The following is a 21,416-nucleotide window of genomic DNA, read 5'->3' on the forward strand; positions in this document are numbered from 1 at the left end:
TGAAATTCATCACAGCAGTGACTCCTAACCTTGCCTTGCATTACAATCTCTGTGGAGCATTAAGAACCTTGATGCCCAGGCCTCCCTTATTGAGTGAATCCATCTCTGTAGGTGGGGCCTGGGCATCAGGATTTTGTAAACATTCTGCCAGCATTGACAGTCATTAAGTTTCAGCATTCTTAGGAACTGAGTGGTATTATTTGAGATCATTGTCAATTCTTTGGCTTGTTGGAAATTCAAGACTGGGTATAACTGAGCAGACTCTGTTTTTGCATAACAGAAATGAGACTGAGATTCTCTTTCTGCTCTGATTTTTATTTTTTACCTCCTCGTCTCTCTTGAATTTAATTCTGCTTAAAATCATACTGGTCACCCAGTTAAGCTGCTGCAGATAAACAGATGTGTACCTGACACATAGTAAATGTTTGATAAACATTACTTACTGTTACTGGAATCCAGATGTCAGCTGGGCTTGTCCAGCTCCTTAAGCTGATTGCATTGAATCTCCAGTCCATGTCCTCAGAACATCTGCTAAGTTGGGCCAGTAAGTGGGACTCTACTGGCCTCTGCCGTGGTGTGTCTGCTGCTGTGCCCACAGTTCTGCACTGAGTTGACCCAGGTGTGAAGTCACCCCTCCTTCACACAAAACCCTCATAATAATACCATGTGTATATAGCACCCACATCAGGTAACTGCTGTCATCCCCACTTTGCAGATGAGGAAACTGAGGCAGAGAAGTTACATAACGTTTTCCTAGATTATTCAGTAAGTGTGTGGTGGAGCGGACATTGAGCCCAGGCATCTTGGCCCCACAGCCTGTGTTGAGGTTTTGTCGTCATGTTTGCTGGCCTCTCAGCAGCATTCTACTGATGACTTTGGCAGGGCATTGAGGGGCGTTCCACAGAGAGTGGTGGAGGGCAGGCTGTACAGCAGAAACCCAAAACTGCACACCAGTCGTTCCTTTCCTCAGAAGTCCTTTTAGGTCAGACACGGTGGCTCATGCCTGTAATCCCAGCACTTTGGGAGGCCAAGGCGGGTGGATCACCTGAGGTCAGGAGTTCGAGACCAGCCTGGCCAACATGGCGAAACCCTGTCTCTACTAAAAATACAAACATTAGCTGGGCTTGGTGGTGGGTGCCTGTAATCCCAGCTACTTGGGAGGCTGAGGCAGAAAGAATTGCTTGAACCTGGGAGGTGGAGGTTGGAGTAAGCTGAGACTACACCATGGCACTCCAGCCTGGGCGACAGAGCGAGACTCTGTCTCAAAAAACACTTTTAGCTGTCATGCCTTACCCTCTTAGGGTCACCCCTGGGAACCCCACACTCCCCTCCCTCTATTTTACAGAGCACTCTGCTCTCAATGTGAATAACCAAACTCATCCAGGTCCTAAGCCAACAGAGTGACCTCCAGTTAATGAGACACCCTGTATCGTCTTGTCATTGTTCACAGTGAAGGCATGGTCCTGTTTGTTACTTGTCTTGCTTTCTCACATACAGAATTGTACCTGTTGGGATCTTTTCCTTGGTGACTTTAGAGCCTGTCTTAAAGGCCCACAGCCCAATCTGTCAGTAATGAATTTATTTATGATGAAATTATAACGACTGAGGGGACCAGACCACTCTAGTCAAACAGCCAGAACATTCTCTCCCTGTAGGTGGGGCCAAAGCAAGCCAACTCCCGAACTCAGTGCCAGTTTGTTGATTTACAATGAGGATGACAACTGCCAATGGGACCGAGCACCATGCCTTTCTGCCAGTGCGTCCTCTCCCTTAGGGCCAGTGCCACAGGGCTAAAATTATAACCAAGAACTGGTTAGGCAAAACCAGAACCAGGATGCGAGAAGCAATGAGACTTCCAAAATTTGGATTTCTTCTCAGAATCCATGAGGCGAAGTCTCCTCTCCCTCTGGACACTGCTTCGGGAGAACGTGTCCTGTCTTTGTCTCTGGACCCTTCTATCTAAGGTCCCATGGCTGGCAGGTGACAGATTCCCCTCCCCTAGTTGGTGTTCCCATTCTCACATTTCTTCTTTAGCTATTTTACTGAACATTTGATCTGATTACTCTCATGCTTGACAGGCCTGGGTGGGAACCACTCTATCTCCTTGCGGTGGTTTAATTTGTCTTAATTGAATTCATTATGGGTTGATTTTAAAATGCAGTTTTCTGAGGGCAATTTTCTCTTATTTCCAGAGTCTTGGAGGGGACTCTTCCAAGGCCCTCCAAGGGCCCTGTGTGCCATTAACAATCAGGAAAATGGCAGAAGAAAAAATGCTTAGATGAACGTAGCAGATGCTCTGTTATGAAATTTTGCCCAACTGATGCCTGATGCTGTTTCTGTGGTGCTGTTTCTTGTACCTGCTCCCAAATGGTGCACCTAACACCCCAGTGTGACCCTCCCTCTGCCCTTCATCTCCATCTACACACATGTATACAGCCCAGGAGAACTAGCTCTGTAGATTACGCCATTTTAGGCAAAGCCAGATGAGTTTCCATGTTCCAAAAGGAATTAGGGAAGGGCAGGAAGAGCAGAGAAGACCTGTTGTTAAGTGTTTATTCGCCATGGTGCATTTTCCTAGTGAAGGTGGTTAGGCAGGGTTCTAGGGAGAGACTGGAAGGCAGAGGTCACTGGAGAGTATCCTACAGACAAGATCAGAAATAGGGGAAGGGGTGAGTAAGCCAGTCTCTACATCATGCATAAACATAGGCTCAGAAAGGATATGCAAATGACTCATACAATAGCAGAATGTGCACAGCAGCTCTGTTTCCATTCAGTGTATTTTCTTTCGGAAAAAGCATCCAAAAGTTTTAAAAGGAATAGCAATAAAGAGACATTTTAACAATGGTTAAATTTAAGCATAGGATTTCAACATTTAAATATTCTAAGGGAAGCCTTCTAGTTTAACTGAACTATGTTCATGGGACCTTTTCAGAAGCAGTTCACTAGATTGCTTGGGATTTCCACGCATTTACTACCTGACTTTTGGTCATCTTGTGTAGGCTAGGGTTAATGGGATAGGTTCTCCCCTTCATTTCTCTCTCTTCTGGGCGATGCTGTTTTCCTAGGCTGTTTGGAATTTTTGGATAATGGCATTTTATCCAGTTGGTCATTGTTCCTTGGGAATGTATGAAAGGGCTGGGAGCAGCCCCCAACATCTTTGAACATCACCTCTGTTATTTCCAGGGAGATGTGGTCATTCCAGCCTCACCTGCTGGAGGAGGTATAGTCCTGGGCCAAGGTGGGAGTGGACTGCAGTTAGCAGTGGCACCTGGACTTCACAGAATGGGTCTTAGAGGCTAGAACAAGGTGTTTTTTGATGAAGAGAGACACATGGTGCTCAATCCACGGCAGGATTTGGGTGGCTCCCTCAGCCTGGGGACAGAGAAAATTCTCAGCTTGCTTGCTCTCATTGCAGCTCTCTACCTTCCACCCAAGAGAGCATAGCAGGCTGGGTGCGGTGGCTCACACCTGTAATCCCAGCACTTTGGGAGGCCAAAGTGGGCAGATCACCTGGGGTCAGGAGTTCCAGACCAGCCTGGCCAACATGGTGAAACCCCATCTCTACTAAAAATACAAAAAATAGGCCAGATGTGGTGGCAGGCACCTGTAATCCCAGCTAATCGGGAGGTTGAGGCAAGAGAAACTCTGGAACCTGGGAGTCTGAGGTTGCAATGAGCTGAAATTCCACCACTGCATTCCAGCCTGGGAGATAGAGCAAGACTTCGTCTCAAAAAAACAAAACAAACAAAAAACGAAAGCATAGCAAAATGCAAGTAGGTGAGTAAGACTGGTGCTAACACAGAATCAGCCTTGAATTCATCTCATTTCTTAAAAAAAAAAAAAAAAAAAAGTAAGTCTTTTGCAAACTCCAGTGTTTTATTCCACCTGGTTATGACTCACCGTAGTTGAAAACCACCAGGCTCAAAAGAGGCCCTCAGATGGGACTGTGAGCTGGGCTACTGCTCAGTAGCAGGCAATCAGAAGCCCAGAGAGGGAGGCAGTTGATGTCAGGGTGGTCACTGGGCATCACCAAGTAAGAGGGGCTGGGAGAAAGCAACAAGCAGCCAACAAGACCCCGTCAAAGGATGCAGGGATATTTGAGTGCTTGTCATGAACCTGGTCCACCAGGCACTCTAGGGCATCTCCTCTCATTTCATCCTGTAACATCCCTGGGTGGTACTAGACTCAACAGGGCACATGGCAGAAAACTAAAGCTCAGTGTGCTAAAGAACCTCGTGTAGATTCATTCAGCTGTCAGTGGCCCAGCTGGGATTTAAACCCATTCCTTTTGACTGGAATTCCAGCATTCTTTCCGTCACAGCAGAGCTACCTACTTCCCTGGTGGCAGGGGCAGGAATCCAGCTAAAGGAAGGAAGGATGATGGTTCCCAGGACTTCTGGAAAGGGACAGTAGAGGAGGATCTGTCTCAAAAACAATATCAGGGAGGGGCCTGTCTCTGGAAGGGTGTGGGCGTGGCCAGAGGACATGGAGAGGGTGCTTGCTAGTGCTGTCACCAGCCTTCCCCTGGGCAGGAAGTGGGGTAGATGGGCATCCGGCCTTCAGTCCTCAGCTGAGCAGCACGCTGCTGCTGTGCCCGTCGTTTCTGTGGAGGCTGGGGTGTCTTGGAAGAGGCCTTCTTGGGCTTGCCCTGGGATTCTGTAGAATGAGGGTGATTCAGAAGGAGACTGGAGCTCCTGCTCCCTGCCTGCCAAGGTGTTTGCCTTGTGGACAGAACTTCCTCTGGTCGCTGGAGGCAGCACGCGCAGTAGGCCTGGTGTGCCTTGCTGTGCTGCAGAGGTGGCGAGCTAACAACTCCATCCCCCACGCCCCGCCACAGCCAGCCCCAGCTCTGGATTCGATTTGCATTTCCCCAATCAGATGTACTAGTGGAAGATTTGAAGTTGGAACCAACTTGGGGGCGGAGAGAGGCAGGTGCTTTTACTGGTTGGTGCTAATCTTGCAAGCCCACTGAGGCTCTGGGACCAATAGGTCCAGCAGTGGCTGCCTGTTTCCCTGGTTGTGCCCTGTGTGGTTCTGGGACCAGTGCTGGGGAGTGCCTTCCAGAGGGTACAGGTAACAATTCCTTTGGCAGGCCAGTTCCTGAGTGGTTCTTAGCATTATAACTGGAGGACCAGCCTAGAGTCTGCCCTTTCAGCCCTTCTTCTGATCTCGTAGCCACCTAATTGCCTAAATTAAGATTCATTTTGCTTCAAGTTGCTAGGTTGGGTTTTATCTGCTACTGAACCCTGACTAATACAGATGCTGCTGCATGGTGGTGCCCAAATGTTCTCCCTGCTTGGATCGCAAAGCGAGCAGGGCATTGGTGCTCCTGTGAGGATCTCCCCTTCCCCTCTCCCTCCTCTCCTCCTCCCTCCATTATTATTTTATTTTTTTTAAACTTTTTACTTTGAAATAAGTTTCGACTTTTAGGAAAGCTTAGAAGCCATGTCGTTAAATGGTTCGAACTCTTTGGATGAAAGACTTTATGGCAACAGACATGTTTTGCAACAGCAAAACCTGAAATCTCCACCTTCCTTTCCATCTCTCCCATCATAAGGTGGGAGTCTGCCCCTCACCTTCTCCCGTAACAATAGCTCTAGGGTTATAAAAACTAGAGAGAAGGAGCAAAATATGTGCAATAAGTCAGTGCCAGTTACTCTCAGAATTTGGGCAGGAGAGAGGGACACTAAGAAGCATTGAATGTCTCAGCAAACTGTCACAGGAACAGAAAACCAAACACCGCATGTTCTCATAGGTGGAAATTGAACAATGAGATCACCTGGACTTGGGAAGGGGAACATCACACACCGGGTCCTATTATGGGGAGCGGGGAGGGATTGCATTGGGAGTTATACTTGATGTAAAGGACAAGTTGATGGGTGCTGACAAGTTGATGGGTGCAGCACACCAACATGGCACAAGTATACATATGTAACAAACCTGCGTGTTATGCACATGTACCCTAGAACTTACAGTATAATAAAAAAAAAAAAAAAAAGAAGAAGCAGCATTGAATGTGTCAGTCTAATTATACGACTCTGGAGGTGGTAGAGATTTGGGGCTCATCAGGTCCAAAGAGGTAGTGACTGGCCTAAGGTCCACAGCTGGCTAGTAGTAGGAACTGGGATAGACCCCAGATCTTCCAACTTCCAGTCTAGGGTTCTTTCCACCTGCTGCCACATGGGAACATATCCTTGGGAGGCTCCTAAGGCATAAGGGATCAACATAGTACATTTGGCAGGGCGTGGTGGCTCACACCTGTAATTCTAGCACTTTGGGAGGCTGAGGCAGGCGGATCACCTGAGGTCAGGAGTTTGAGACCAGCCTGGCCAACACAGCGAAACCCCATCTCTACCAAAAATAGAAAAATTAGCCCTGGTGTGGTGGCTCACACCTGTAATCCCAACACTCTGGGAGGCTGAGGAGGGTGGATCACTTGAGATCAGGAGTTTGAAACCATCCTGACCAACATGTTGAAGCCCTGTCTCTACTAAAAATACAAAAAGTAGCTGGGCATGGTGCCGGGCACCTGTAATCCCAGGTACTCAGAAGGCTGAGGCAGGAGAATTGCTTGAACCCCTGGGAGACAGAGGTTGCAGTGAGCTGAGATCGTGCCACTGCACTCCAGCCTGGGCGACAGAGGGAGACTCTGTTTCAAAACAAAACAAAAATTAGCCAGGCATGGTGGCACATTCCTTAGTCCCAGCTACTAAAGAGCTTGAAGCCTCTCTTGAACCCAAGAGGCAGAGGTTGCGGTGAGCCCAGATCCTGCCACTGCACTCCAGCCTGGGTGACAGAGTGAGACTCTGTCAAAAAAAAAAAAAAAAAAAAAGATCAACACAGTACATTTTCCTGGACCCTCAGTTTTCTTTCCTTATTGAAACAAACATGCATATTGCCTTAGTTCCTTTTTTGTTGCTATAACAGAATGCCACAGGCTTGGCAATTATAAATAAAAGAAAATTGTTTGACTTACAATTCTGGAGGCTGGGATGTTCAAGGGCATGGCACCATCGTCTGCTTGGCATCTGATGAGGGCCTTCTTGTTCCATTATTTCATGGCAGAAGGTGGAATGGCAAGAGAGCACTCAAAGGAGAAACAGAGGAAGGGAGCTGAACTTACTCTTTTATCAAGAATCTACTCCTGAGTTCACTAACCTACTCCCACAATAATGGCATTAATCCATTCATGAGGGCAGATCCCTCGTGACCTTATCACCTCTTAAAGGTCCTACCTCTCAACAGTGTTGCGTTGGGGATTCAGTTTCCAACACAGGAACTTTGGGGGGACACCTTCAAACCATAGCAGCTATATGGAGGAATATAATGGAAATTAACATGAATGTTTGAGATAAGGCACAAGGTGTTAACAAACTTGTGGACTTTAGGCTAAGCTGGAGATCTCTAGGACATATAAGTTCTCTCTCCCTTGCTCCAAGGATGATGACCTTGGTGGTAAATGTTGAGGGTCTCAGAGCTGCTGAAGTGGCCCTGAATGGCTGTGGAGACCAAATTTTGATTCTGGAAAGATACAGAACACCCATGGTGTTCCCCATGAGCTTGGGATTTAAAAAAGAATCTCCCACGTGCTCTCAAAGCATCAAGCAGATTTTGATTTTTATCCATAATACATCCCTGTTTATTGTAATGTAAAAATAATGTTTGTGATTATCTCCTAGTGATTAAAATAGGAGGAAGATGGGCTCATTAGTCTGTGTCTGCCTGCCTGTTGTCAAGTAATCAAGGGACCAGGTTCATGTCCCCGGTTGTAGGAATGTGGCAAGGTCAGCTCTCTGATTCTGTTAGCCTATCCCTTGCTCGCTTCCCAAGTCAAACATTTCTTTATCTACTTGGCATCTGGGGTCAGGTTCTTCTTGATTGTTGGAGATAAATTTGCTAATGTTCTTCATCAACTCCAATGACTTAGTTCAGTATTTATAATCTGTTTTCTGTGATTCCAAAACTAAACATTTGGGGTAGCAAAGAATATACCATTCTCTGTCTTTTCTTTCCTTTTCTTTTTTTTTTTTTTGAGACGGAGTCTCACTCTGTCGCCCAGGCTGGAGTGCAGTGGCGCGATCTCCGCTCACTGCAAGCTCCACCGCCTCCGGGGTTCATGCCATTCTCCTGCCTCAGCCTCCCAAGTAGCTGGGACTACAGGTGCCCGCCACCATGCCCAGCTAATTTTTTTGTATTTTTAGTAGAGACGGGGTTTCACCGTTTTCGCCAGGATGGTCTCGATCTCCTGATCTCGTGATCGCCTGCCTTGGCCTCCCAAAGTGCTGGGATTACAGGCGTGAGCCACTGCGCCCGGCCCATTCTCTGTCTTTTAAGAAGAAATTATATTTTTTTTCAAATAACTTTACTTTGCACTCGTTCTACTTACATTAGAATGAAACAGCACTTCATCTACGTCCGTACCACCCTGAACGCACCTGATCTCGTTAGAATGAAACAGCACTTCAAGTACGTTTTCTGTGCTTTTCTTTAATTAAAACAATTAACTAAAACACTAGATGATGTTTGTTTTATAAGCAAGAGAGAGAACAGAAGGTAAATTTTGCAATGCTTGGAAGTTGTGTGACTTCTTAGGGGCAGTTACCTAAGTTGAAGCAGAATTTAGAGCTGAGTTAAAGAATTTAGTCACTGAGATAGTCGCCCAAGTTATACATGCAGACATGGAGCTCAGAACTTCCACCACTGCCTCCCTTCCCTCATTTTCTCACTTTGGCCCGAGGGCTTTATCTAGCTGATCCTGGACTGGAACATTTAAAGGAGATTTTAGAGAGACTTTGATATAATAAAAGATGAATCAACAGTAACATGAAGCAAAGTTGTCTGGCTTAGATGTATAGCTTTTTTCATGGGTCCCCAGTAAAAATGATGGTGCCCAACAAACCTTTATTTAGTTGGCAAGTCATGTGCCCGTTTCCAGTCTTCCAGGAGGAAGAACCTCATGGTGTCAACCATCTAGTCATTAGGGTGACTTCCTCAGAGTCACTGCTTCTCTAAAACTTGTTTCTATGTGTCATTCCCCAACTTTACTATTGGTAGTTGTCAAATTAGAGTATTAGGTACAAATACTGTGTGTGTGTGTGTGTGTGTGTATGTATTTTAGAGACAAGGTCTTGCTCTATCGCCTAGGCTTGAGTGCAGTGGTACAATCATGGTTTACGGCAACCTTGAACTCCTGGGCTCAAGCAATTTTCCCACCTCAGTGCCCCAACCAGCTGGGATCACAGGCAGGTAGTATATTTTAACATTTTTATTGATATTGGAAGCCACTTAGGTCTGTGCCCCAGTTTACCTTACAATAATAGCAATGAAGAGAAGGGGAGACGATATAAAAGAAGGCATATAAAAGTAGGCATATAATTGGATTCTTAGAAATACTGCTCAGTGTGGCTACAACTCAACTATCTACACCCAAATGTTTTCTTCGAAGATCAGGCCACCTACATTACTACAATATGGGGAGAATATAATGAGAAACTTTGTGGTATAGAGCTGAGAATGGCTCCTAAGCCTTCTAAATCACAGCCTTTAGGGCTCCCATGGGGAAGTTCATACGCCATGATCTAGGAAGGATATCTTCCGCCTGAGAAGGTCATCCTTGGAACTGGTAGGTGCCTTCTGGATCTGTGCATGTGGTGAGGGGAAGGAGGTCAGAGGTGCTGGCTGAGTCACTCGGATTAGCCCTAGTGGTGGCAGGTGGCCTTCATGTGTGTTTCAGCTGCCAGTCATGCACATTCAGGCACATACTTTAAACAGGCAGCCTTCAAGGCAAGGGAGAGGGGACTGGATGCAATTTTATGTGCTGTGGTTTTAAAAATGATACAAGTAATACATGAATACTTTCTTCCAAGTGTTCTAAAGCTCCCTCAGAGTGCATCTGTGTCAATGGAATGCCCCCTCTCTGGTTCCAGTATGGGGACTGGGGAATCGCAGGTACGGAGGAAATTGAACTCCCCGGAGGCCAGTTGGGTAAGAAGGAAGTGCCATGTTTCTTAGAAGACTTCTGGTGTTTGCAGATTTGAGAAGGGAGGTGGGAGAGGACCTTAGGTGAATATAAACACATAAACCAGATGAAGACCTCTATCTTTCCAGCATCACTAGTTTAAAAAGGGGGGGAGAAAAAGCTGAAAGTAAAGCATAAAACCCCAGTAAACACATCAGAACTACCAAATTAGTGCTCTGCACAAACACACCTTTATATTTAGAGCTGGAACCACTTTGGGAGTGACCTTTCTCGGAGGTTGCTGGCTTGGGCGGCAGTGGGACTCTCCCAAGTGACAAACACTCTTTAGAGCCCCCGTCCGGGACACCACTGTATACATTAGTTCATGTTTTCTTTGGCTTAAGGAATGTGAAATAGTGATGACATTGCCCTTCTGTTTTTCCCCCTTTCCCAAAATGAGTGCTAATAACTTTTATATAAGGAACATTACCTGTTAGCTCAGAAGTCTGGTTACATTCTCCCAGGCAGAAGTGCATCTCCCTGGAGAGGGAGACTGTGCCATTTGGAAATTATTTTAAATTACTGTTTACTGACTGTTGGCGACCATCAGAGCACAGTAGGAAACTTTGTAGGGAGAGGTGTGTAATAAAAGGGGTGACCTATCTTTTAGACACCCTCCTCTCAAAGCAGTGGGAGTACACAGGACAAATGCATGTTGTAGAGAAAGAAGTGTGTATGGGTGCAGAACTTTAAAACACAAATATTACTAACAGCTCACATGTATTGAGTGTACTCTGTTCCAAACATCGTACTCTGTTCTTTAAAAGTGCTTTCTCATTGAATTTCCTCAATCCTTGAGGTAGTTGCTGTTATTCCTATTTTAGAGATCAGAAGACTGAGGCTTTAAAAAGTTCAGTGCCTTGCCCAAAGTCACACAACCAGCAGTGGCAGAGTCCACGTGTGTCTGACTCCAAATCCCATCCCTTGGTCACAAGAGGATTCTGCCTCTTTGTAACTGAGCACATGTGGGGAGCCGCTTCCCAGACATTGTTTCTGTGGCGGTAAACTTTTAAGTTTCATAAACTGAGGCACAGGGTAAACTTGAAGGAGAAATTGGAACTGTGTCATAATTTTAGGGTTTTAGACCTAGAAAAGAGTTTGGGATTATCTTGTCTTCACCATTCACTGTTTCTGCTGGAGTCTGTATGAAGTGACTTCTACAAAGTCGCTAAATGAGTCAGCGGCAGAACTTGAATCGAGTCTGGACACCAGACTCCACCTTTCTGCCATTTGGCCTTCATGCTTCCTGTTCCAGGAGGGCGCCGTCTATCATTTCTGTTACCTCTTTTCATCATTTGGTGTTTACTCATCTTCTGGCCTCGCTGATTATTTTCTCCTGTATTCCTATCTTATTTCTCCAACAAGATTATACACTGAGGACAGGTGCTGTGCAACTTCTTTTTCTCCAGGCTCATAGTCCACTGCCTCAAACAGGTAGGCACTCAAATACTGTGATTTTAGTGTTGCATTAGGTGTGCCATACAACTGTGCCTTTCGGGAAGCAGTGTTTCCAGACTCAGCTCTGGATCCTGAGGGTCTCCCTAAGGAGCCGAGTAGGAGAACCCATTCTTGCCCTGTGGCCCAGGCTATAGCCCAGCAAATATTTGTGGTGAGTGCCCAAGAAATCCAATACTTTATTGAAGTGTCCCCAGTGCCAGGCAACCATGGTGCCCTCTGGGGGATGCTCAAGTTATTACCTCCACTCTACACCTGGGTAGATTTAAGCTCTAGTAAGATTTTAATTTGTCAATAGTGTACTTTTTTAAAAAAAATTTTATTTATTGAGATGGAGTCTCTCTCTGTCTATACTGCCCAGGCTGGAGTGCAGCGGCGTGATCTTGGCTCACTGCAACCTCTGCCTCCCAGGTTCAAATGATTCTCCTACCTCAGCCTCCTGAGTAGCTGGGATTACAGGCGCCCACCACCATGCCTGGGTAATTTTTATATTTTTGGTAGAGATGGAGTTTCACCACATTGGCCAGGTTGGTCTCGAACTCCTGGCCTCACGTGATCTGCATGCCTCGGTCTCCCAAAGTACTGGGATTACAGGCGTGAGCCACTGCGCCTAGCCAATAATGCACTTACTAAGAACGTTAATAAAATGCCATTACTCTTACATAGAATGTTCTCTTTGCCCAAGCGTTTTCAGGTGCACGATTTCATTTCATCTGTACTGAGCTCTCATGAGGCCATTATCCTTATTTTAGAGACAAGAAAACCAAAGTGAAGAGGGAAAGGGGTACTCAAATAGCAAAGAGATGCCATCTGAGGTCAGGAAGGGATTGATGACAAACAGCATTTTCCTGGTACCTCCTTGGGGCTTGCTATGTCTTTTTGTGGTGTCTGGTGAGTGTGTTTGGGTGTGTATGGGCTTTCTTCCCTGAAACCACAGGCCACCTTTGGGAAACCAATTTACAGCTCTGGTTCACCTCACTCTACCTTACTTCATGGGCTGTGTGGTTGAGCATGTGTTTGAGTTAAGTAGGCTCTAGATAGCACACACACTCGTTTATTTCTGTGCTTCCTTCACTTCACTGTAGTGCTTATTTGTCCAGGCTTATTCTAGGGAAGCAGGAATAAATGTTCTTGCATTTGTGTTGTGTTTCTGTGACCAGTTTAATTCTGCATCTCCTAGTGGGTGTTAGACTGTTCACCCACCACAGTGGCACTTCTAATTCTTTTAAAAGAGTGAGGGAGGCTGGGCACAGTGGCTCATGCATGTAATCCCAGACCTTTGGAAGGCCAAGGCGGGTGTATTGCCTGAGGTCAGGAGTTCAAGACCAGCCTGGCCAATATGGTGAAACCCCATCTCTACTAAAAATACGAAAAATTAGCCGGATGTGGTGGCTGGCCCCTGTAATCCCAGCTACTCAGAAGGCTGAGGCACAAGAATTTCTTGAACCCGGGAGGTGGAGGTTGTAGTGAGCCAAGATCGCGCCATTGCACTCCAGCCTGGGCAACAAGAGTGAAATCCCTTCTCAAAAAAAAAAGCAAGGGAGACTCTTCAAACTTAGTTTCTTTTAATCCTTGACTTAATATATATATATTTTTTAATGTCCCCCAGACAGCTTCTAACTCAGTAAGGGATCAATATATATTTGTTAAATGTGACATAGATAATTCTACTTTTATTTTATTGTTTATTATTATTATTTATCATTATTATTTTGAGACAGTCTCACTCTGTTGCACAGACTGGATCTCCAGGGCTCAAGCCATCCTCCCCGTTCAGCCTCCCAACTAGCTGGGACTACAGGCACCCCCCACCACACCTGGCTAATTTTTGTATTTTTTGTAGGGATGGGGTTTCAACATGTTGCCCAGGCTGGTCTCAAACTCCTGAGCTCAAGCAATCCTCCTGCCTTGGCCTCCCAAAGTGCTGGGATTACAGGTGTGAGCCACCGCGCCCGGCCAACAACTCTTTCTTCAATCTGTACCTCTTAACAACTTCCTAGTCTGAACAGTACAGTGCATCATGTTACTGTCTTTTATTTGCCCTAACACTATCATTAAAGCTATGTCCATGGTTACTTCTTGTCCCCTCTTATTGAATATTTAGTATTCAGTAGTCAAGAGACTGTTTACATTGTGCTTAATCCTCACCAAATATCTGCAAAATAAGTAGTATCATTACTTTTATTACCACTTTACAGATGAGGAAGCTGAGGCACAGAAAGATTGAGTAATGTGCTAAAGTTCACATGGCCAGTAAATGGCAAAATCCATGCTCCTTCACACGTACCATACCACTGTCTCTGTCAGCTTCGAGGTGTGCTCCTTGGGGATGTGGGCTGAGGCTTAGTGAGCTCATCTGTTTTTGCTGTATTTGTACAGATTCAGCCTTAAGTACACAGCAGGCCTGACTGTGGGAGGCAGTGTGGTTTAGAGCAAAGAGTATGGCCTTTAGCATTTGTTAGATCTGGCTTAGGATTGTACTCTGTCACCCACCGCCTCACCACATTATTTAACTGAGTCTCTTCATTCATTCATTCATTCATTCATTCATCTCAGTGTTCACTGAGTGCCTATTGAGTGTCAGAAACTATGCCCAGTGATACAGTTAAATAAAAAACAGACATGGTTATCAATCAAGTAATCATAGTACTGAGTATAATGACAAACTGAGTGAAGTTCCCTGAATGAGCAAAAGCCATTAAGGAAGACTGAGAGGTCTGGGAAGGTTTCCTGAAACAAATGGCACTTGGTCAGAGGCCCCATGTCAGTGGGGGGATATGAAACTCTTGGAGAACTGAAAAGATGGGTGGGAAGTGCGAGGTCTTTCAGGGCATATTCAGGGTCTCCACCTTCTTTCCAAGAGCTGTGAGTAGTCATGAAAGTGTTTTAAGCAACTGTAGTGAGGATGGTAGGAGCTGCCTTGGTCACACTTGGAAGGGATGGAGTGGACAGGGGGCCAATTTAGGAAGCTTTTTAGTAGCTGGGTTGAGAAATGGTGGTGGCTTGAATGGCAGAGGAGGTGGAGAGAAGCAGATGAACTTGAGAGGTTCAGGGGCTACCTGCCAACAAGACATGGTGATGGATAAGATGTGAAGGAGTGCCAGAGGGAGACAAGATGCACAGGCTTCCAGCTTGCCAACCTAGAAGGAAGGCACCTTCTTCATTGAGGTAGGGAACTAGATCTAGGAAGGCCCCCACAGGTTGGTGGAGGGAGATTGTAATTGGGGCATGCTCGTGTTGAGTTTGAGGTGTTTTTGAGACATCAGGGGGATTGTTGAGTACACTTTGGCTGTTAGAGTTCTGGAGGTGGAAAGAGAGGTGGGGTAGGGATAGGACTTGGTGCTGTGTATGTACAAAGTAACTGAAGCAGGCCAGGCACGGTGGCACACGCCTGTAATGCCAGCAGTTTGGAAGGCTGAGGCGGGCAGATTACCTGAGGTTAGAAGTTTGAGATCTGCCTGGTCAACATGGTGAAGCTCTGTCTTTACTAGCAATACAAAACACGCCAGTTGAGGTGGCACATGCCTGTAGTCCCAGCTACCTGGGAGGCTGAGGCAGGAGAATCGCTTGAACCAGGAGGCAGAGGTTGTAGTGAGCTAAGATTGCGCCACTGTACTCTAGCCTGGGTGACAGAACAAGATTCCATCTCAAAAAAAAAGAAAAAAAGAAAAAAAAACCAAAGTAACTGAAGCAGTGGGCATAGATGAACTTGCCCAGGAAAGGAGTATAGAGTAGATGAGACAGCCCAGGACTGAGTTTTCAGAAGAAACTAAAAGGGAGTAGCCAGGAAGGTAAGAGGAAAACGAGGAGTTCTGAGAAAGGCCATGTCAAGAGGAAAGGCAATTAACAGTTTAAAATACTGCTGCTGAGATCTCGGTAAATGAGATCCTAAAATATGAGAACTTGAACTTGGCCATTGAACTTTGCAACGTGGTAGTCACTGACCATCGAGATCCATTTGATAGAGAGATCTAGGCAAGAGTCAAATAGGAATGGGTCAGAGTAAAAATAAGAGATAGGGAAATGCAGACATAGGGTCAAGACAGCTTTTAGGAAATCTGGCTGTGAAGGGGAGGAGAGAGTAAAGGTCTGCACTGGAGAGGATGCACAGCAAAGAAGCATTTGTGGCATTCATATGATTAGAGAAGGAGAGATCTGAGTGTATGTAAATATTCTCCGGGAAGGATCCAGTGGAGACAGAGGAGCTCACTCTCCAGGAGAGAGAATGGATGATTGAAAATGTAAAATGGAACTATCTTCTTCATAAGACTTTGTGAAAATGAAATGAGATGCCATGTAAAGTGTCCAGAGCAGTTGCTGTTCCTGTCCTCTATGACGCTGTATATTTTTACTGGGTCCTTTCGAAGGTTCCATCTTTCTGGGTCTGAAAAGTCTTAATTATTTTTTGTTCCTCTTTGCCACTTAATTTCTTTATATAGAAACATGGTTTCTATTTCTTTTCATTTAATTAGGTCCATTTTAATAAAGGGTATAGGAGTTTACAACTCAAAACAATTCATAAAAACTATTAGATACATACGATAAATCAAGGTGCAAGGGTGCAATAACATAAATCCAATGGTCTGCAAATAAGAGGCATTGCAAAAATTGTTAAGATTGACTGTCATGTTTTCCCCCTCCTTTCTCTTGTTCACAGCCTGAGATTATGCACATATTGTTTTCTGAGGCCTGAGGACCTCAATACTCCTTCTGACTGGGGAGACCTCCTCATTCAGTCCATTGCAAATAGTCAGCAGAGGGAGTTCACCTCTTCTTCATGGAATGAGCATGGTCCTTGTCCTTTATTATTTGGTTTCTGTCTCCTAACAAATGACATTAAACATTCCCTCATTCAAAACATCTTGCAGGCCTTGTGGAATTCTGGTCACTGTTGCCCTCCGAATGCCACACACGAGCCCTCAGGATGAGCCCTACAGAGTTTCATCCTTGTGGATAAGAAGATGTGTATTTGGGAATGAGGCTAAAGCCATGGCTGATTTCCCCCAACATGCTTTCTATTTCTATTTTTGTTAATCCTTTTAAGTTCAGTTTTTTTATTGTTATTATACTTTAAGTTCTAGGGTACATGTGCACAATGTGCAGGTTTGATACATATGTATACTTGTGCCATGTTGGTGTGCTGCACCCATCAACTCATTATTTATATCAGGTATAACTCCCAATGCAATCCCTCCCCCATCTCCCCTCCCCATAATAGGCCCCAGTGTGTGATGTTCCCCTTCCCATGTCTAAGTGATCTCATTGTTCAATTCCCACCTATGAGTGAGAACATGCGGTGTTTGGTTTTCTGTTCTTGCGATAGTTTGCTGAGAATGATGGTTTCCAGCTGCATCCATGTCCCTACAAAGGACATGAACTCATCCTTTTTTTATGGCTGCATAGTATTCCATGGTGTATATGTGCCGCATTTTCTTAATCCAGTCTGTCACTGATGGACGTTTGGGTTGATTCCAAGTCTTTGCTATTGTGAATAGTGCCGCAATAAACATACGTGTGCATGTGTCTTTATAGCAGCATGATTTATAATCCTTTGGGTATATACCCAGTAATGGGATCACTGGGTCATATGGTATTTCTAGTTCTAGATCCTTGAGATCTCTAGAACTAGAAATCGCCATACTGTTTTCCACAATGGTTGAACTAGTTTACACTCCCACCAACAGTGTAAAAGTATTCCTATTTCTCCACATCCTCTCCAGCACCTGTTGTTTCCTGACTTTTTAATGATTGCCGTTCTAACTGGTGTGAGATGGTATCTCATTGTGGTTTTGATTTGCATTTCTCTGATGGCGAGTGATGATAAGCATTTTTTCATGTGTCTGTTGGCTGTATGAATGTCTTAAGTTCAATTTTTAAAATTAAATGGATCTAAACATTAGCAATTTCCTTAAATCATCTTGTATATTATATAGAGGTGTTAGATGCATTTATTTCTAGCCTGCTTACTCTGTATTTCACATAGGAACCAAAAATAGTCTTTCCTTCCTCACAGTTTCCTTTTGTGCTTGTTGACTTTTTTTTACATTTCATCGTTAAATTTATGACTTATCTTCTTGTACCTCCGCCCTGCTTATTATCTAAGTCCATCCTATCTATTTTTAAGGAATATGAAAGTATGAAAGTCATCATTAGTGCCAGTTCTTTCCAAATGAATTGACTGTCTTTTCAAAGTGCTCGATGGGACTGTGTGTGCGTCTGAATGTGTGTATGTGTCTGAGTGTGTGTTCGGATCATGTGATAATAAAGTGTTCAGAGTGTTATCACAAGTGTTATTGCAAAATAAAGCTTCTCTATGCCAGGATACATTTTTTAAAAATTCATGTCTCAATTCAGATATGTTTTCCAGAGTTGCTTTAAAAAAAAACACACACACACATTTGGCAAAATTCACTTTTTCTTGCAAACTCCTTTGAACTTTAAATGACAATGTTTTATATGAGCAAGGGGGAAGATCAAACACAAAAGAGAAGGAAGTGTAGTAAGTTGATCTTGGACCATACTTTGAAGTGGTCTGTTTTCTCAGTAGGATGCTAACCTACAGCTAATAGGAGCAGCTGAGGGAAGGAGGGACCAGTTGTCCCCATGGAGCTTGGCAGCTTTCTACCTTGGGATTACACAGTCACCTCCTCCTTGCTGGGGCTGCAGAGTTTATGTTGAGGAAGTGAAAGAAGGTTTGGTGTTTATTACAGTTTGAGGTGCACTTTTCACTCCAGGAAGGGGAAGCCCCTAGAACTTTTCCCATGTAGCAAAGGGTAACCAACGCTTGCAAACCGAGAAGTGTAGTCATGGAGATAAGAAAGTTTAGATGAATTCTGATCTCCCAGCCCCAAGCACCTGTTCCAGGTAGCTAGAGGCAGGGAGCCCCTCAAGGTTGAAGGTGTGTGGAAGTACACCAGATAGCTTTTATGGTGGTCTGCTTTTAGCACTTTACAAAAAGTGACTAGTACTTGTCTTCTACCCACTAGTGTCATAAGTAAAGAAGATAGCAGGTCTACTGAGTTGGGTGTTCTTCAAAGAGATGATGTTTAAAAAATGCAAGGAATTATTGCTGTAATTAATAAATACAGCTGGGAGTGTGGTGGCTAATTTGCTTGTTTCTCTTAATTTCTTTTCATGTGTCATAACTGAGTGCTTGTTTGTAGCTTCCTTTGTAAATCAGAAGAGTTATTTGGTGTTAGAAACTCAGAATTGTCAGACACAGTAAGATTAGTTGTGTTTTATTAGTTGTGTTATATTATAGGATTTAATGTCAAGCCTGTCATTCTGAGTGATGAGAAACTGGGAAAGGCGTCCTTCACTGACAGTAAGAGAAGGAAGCACTTTTGTTTTCAACTCCAATTTGTTCTGAAGCTATTAAAGGAATAAATGGAGGTCGTGCAACATGATGACTTTAGACTCTTCCCATGTCTGCTGCTGGAAGAGAGTGAGGAGCAGCTTAGTATTTTGTTGTGTCTTGCAGACTTCTTTTGCCTTAAAAAAAAAAAAAAGTCTGTTTATGGAGGGGGAGGACATGGCTGAAAAAACACTTGTACATAAAACAGCTGTTAAGCGAATCTCCACACACTGAGATCAAGAGAACGTGAAGAAATATGTCCTTCCGAGGACCCTTTTGCCAACTTGGAGCCTCCCTCAGAAAATAAATACAGCCACACTACAAGTTTCTGGTAACTTAGTTACTGAAAAATAAATTGAGCTACTTAGACCCTTGAACCTTTATTTAAAAAAAAAAAATCTCTGAATTCTATTGCAGTGATGCAAATGAAGCCAGAGAAACTGCAGAATGTTTCTTTGGCCTTTTATTAACGAATGTGCCCCTAAAGAGTCCTGAAAACGCAGGAGGCAGAAGCCCTGGCCTCCTAGTAGAGGGAGAGCAGGTACACGCGTCTTTGGTCTCTAAGCTGCATCTGAATAAGGAAAGATTGCCTGATGGCAAAGTTTTCTCTGGATTTTTTTTTCCTTCTTTGTGACTTGCTGTGGTGAAGGACAGTTGTGCTCAGTGGCTTCCAGAAAAGCTGGATGTCCCATCATGATGGCACATCTGGGCACACCACACCTCTTCTCCCCACTACTGGGAACACTGGAGAGGACTGCCTGCCTGTGGCATATGCTCTGTGCTTGGAGTGTTGTTTATGAAAGATGAGGTCCCTTTAAAACCTCATACTCACACTTAGAGAATTCTGGTCGTGTGCTACAGATGTTTTACAGTTTATTTCCAAACAGCTGCTTTTCCCTTCTTTAGTCTGTTTTGTGTGTGTGTGTGTATGTGTGTGTGTGTGTGTGTGTGTGTGTGTGTGTTTTTAAATAAAATCCCTCTGGAAACCTTTCAGTTCACATCCTTGGCAATGCTTCCTTAGTAAAAGTCCTTGCATTCTATGCCATGACATCCTCCCAACCAGCACCTGTTACTATAGGCAGGTCGTCGATTTAGCAGATTGCTGTTCTGTGAGTTAGAAGTAATATTGTGTATGTGGATCAGAACTGTAGATTCAATCAGCCTAGAACAGACAGCCCCCAGTGACAAGCAAGCCCTCCCTAGCATTTCACAAGAATACACAGAAAGCAGAAGGGAAAACTTGACTTATAATGTATGAGTCTCACTCGGAACATCAGGTAGAAAAGTCCCAGGCAGGTGATTCAATCCAGGGTCAAAGCAGGGAGGGTTTCCCTGAGGGCACAGCAATTTGACACGTTTGTCCCATTTCAAACTTCCCCAGCAGCCAGCTGTCAATAATATCTTTGACCTTCAGAGGTAGGAAGAGCAGGAATAATGAAGATCCACGGATGATCCCCAAATCGTGGTAGTGATTTTCACATCCTTCTTTCTCATCCTTTTCCCGAGAGCTGCCTTTTCTCCAAACTAAAGTGACGAGTTTAAGTTCAGCCTCCTTTTGTTTCTTTCCCAATAATCCTCTGATAAAGATATTAGGAAGAAGTGAAAGTCCCATCGAAGAGGGTAATATCAGGGAGGGAACAGAAATAGAGTTTGGGAGATCATTCCTTGAATAACTAAGTGTTGATCAGCTCTTAGGAAAATGTGTTGATTTGTCTTCTGGCCAGTTGTACATATGCAGATACACCATCTGTACTGAAAAATGTGCATGAATTTCTCTGGAAGCGCCTGAGTGAGTCAGTGTCTGAAAAGAAGCTACACCTCTAAAACAGTTATCAAGTATTTAGGGATGAGGTGCTGCAAAGCCAAGAGAGTGAAAACAATCCTTCAAGGCGTGTTTGGCCAGCTCTCAAAAATCTTAGACAGTTGCAACACAGTCCTTGGCTTGGACCCTGGATTTTTCCCATTCATGTACTTTTTTGACAGATGAATTGTTGCAGGCTGCAAAAAAAGCTCTAAGAGGAATCTGTTAGACTCCTCACTCAGAGCAGGGATCTATTTGCTCGCAATTCTGTTAGCAAACCAAGGTGCCATTTGCTTTGTGTGGTGTGCTACTTGGCCACTTTTTCTTAGCCGTGGCTGCTCTGTCTGAAAAGGTCATGTTCTCATTCAGCTCTAGCATATTTGCATGTTAGGTTGGAATGAAGATTCTCAATTTAGTAAATACTAGACCCTAGTATAACTTCCCTGAATTCCTGCCTCTCAACTCCTATGGAATGTTTGCGGCTTTCATTATATTAATAACAAGATTTCTTGCACAAAAACTCACTTGATCTTGACACTTTCTTTCTAGAGCCATCCTTCCTTTTTGCTGATTGGTGGGTTCACATTTATTTTTGGCATGATTTTTTCACCTTCTGGATTGCTGACTATGGTAGATTGATTTTTTTCTTTTAAAGAAAAGCAAGTCATTTTGGTGAAATGATCAACCCAGCCTGATATAACTTTAAGTATAATTTCACACCACATGTAATAAATGTGACCCTTTAGAGATACTAGAAACTGATGATGAATGTTTACTTATAAGAATAG

General features: G+C 44.3%; 1 protein-coding gene across 1 annotated transcript in view; it reads left to right on the forward strand.

The window, feature by feature from the left end:
- BMP6 (bone morphogenetic protein 6) overlaps positions 1-21,416 on the forward strand; it is a 161,349-nt gene that overhangs the window by 44,041 nt on the left and 95,892 nt on the right. The gene's annotated exons all lie outside the window — the stretch shown is intronic.

Source organism: Chlorocebus sabaeus, chromosome 17 (genome assembly GCF_047675955.1).
Source record: "Chlorocebus sabaeus isolate Y175 chromosome 17, mChlSab1.0.hap1, whole genome shotgun sequence".
NCBI classification, from domain to species: Eukaryota; Metazoa; Chordata; class Mammalia; order Primates; family Cercopithecidae; genus Chlorocebus; species Chlorocebus sabaeus.